The sequence below is a fragment of the Penaeus monodon genome, chromosome 22, assembly GCF_015228065.2.
Source record: "Penaeus monodon isolate SGIC_2016 chromosome 22, NSTDA_Pmon_1, whole genome shotgun sequence".
Taxonomy (NCBI): Eukaryota; Metazoa; Arthropoda; class Malacostraca; order Decapoda; family Penaeidae; genus Penaeus; species Penaeus monodon.
The window spans coordinates 35,057,409-35,057,771 of NC_051407.1; the positions used below are offsets into that span (position 1 = coordinate 35,057,409).

At 43.0% G+C, this 363-nt stretch overlaps 1 pseudogene; it reads left to right on the forward strand.

Moving 5' to 3' along the window:
- LOC119587097 overlaps window positions 1-363 on the forward strand; it is an 83,114-nt pseudogene that overhangs the window by 1,283 nt on the left and 81,468 nt on the right.

Here is a 363-nt window from a genome sequence, read left to right on the forward strand (position 1 = left end):
GGTCTTAGGTTCATACAGTGTCATCTAATTCATATTCCTATTGCAATCGTTACAGCATAATACTAACCTGAATCAAAAAGAAAAACTCGCCATACTTGCATGTGTTCTGTGTACTGAAATGGCCGTGGGTAGGTGGACGTGGGCGCATTTTTCACTTAATATTGTCCTCATCATACAGGTTATTCCCACCTCTAGAGCAGAATGCCCTTTTGTCTGAATACAATGTCAAATGCCCTTACCTGCGAGGGATTCGGCGTGAACAACAGTGAAGTATACCCAATCTCGGGAACACAGAAGCAGAAGTGATGCCCTTTGTTCCCGGAGATGTTTATCTGCTCTTGAGATGAGGAAATGGCATACATA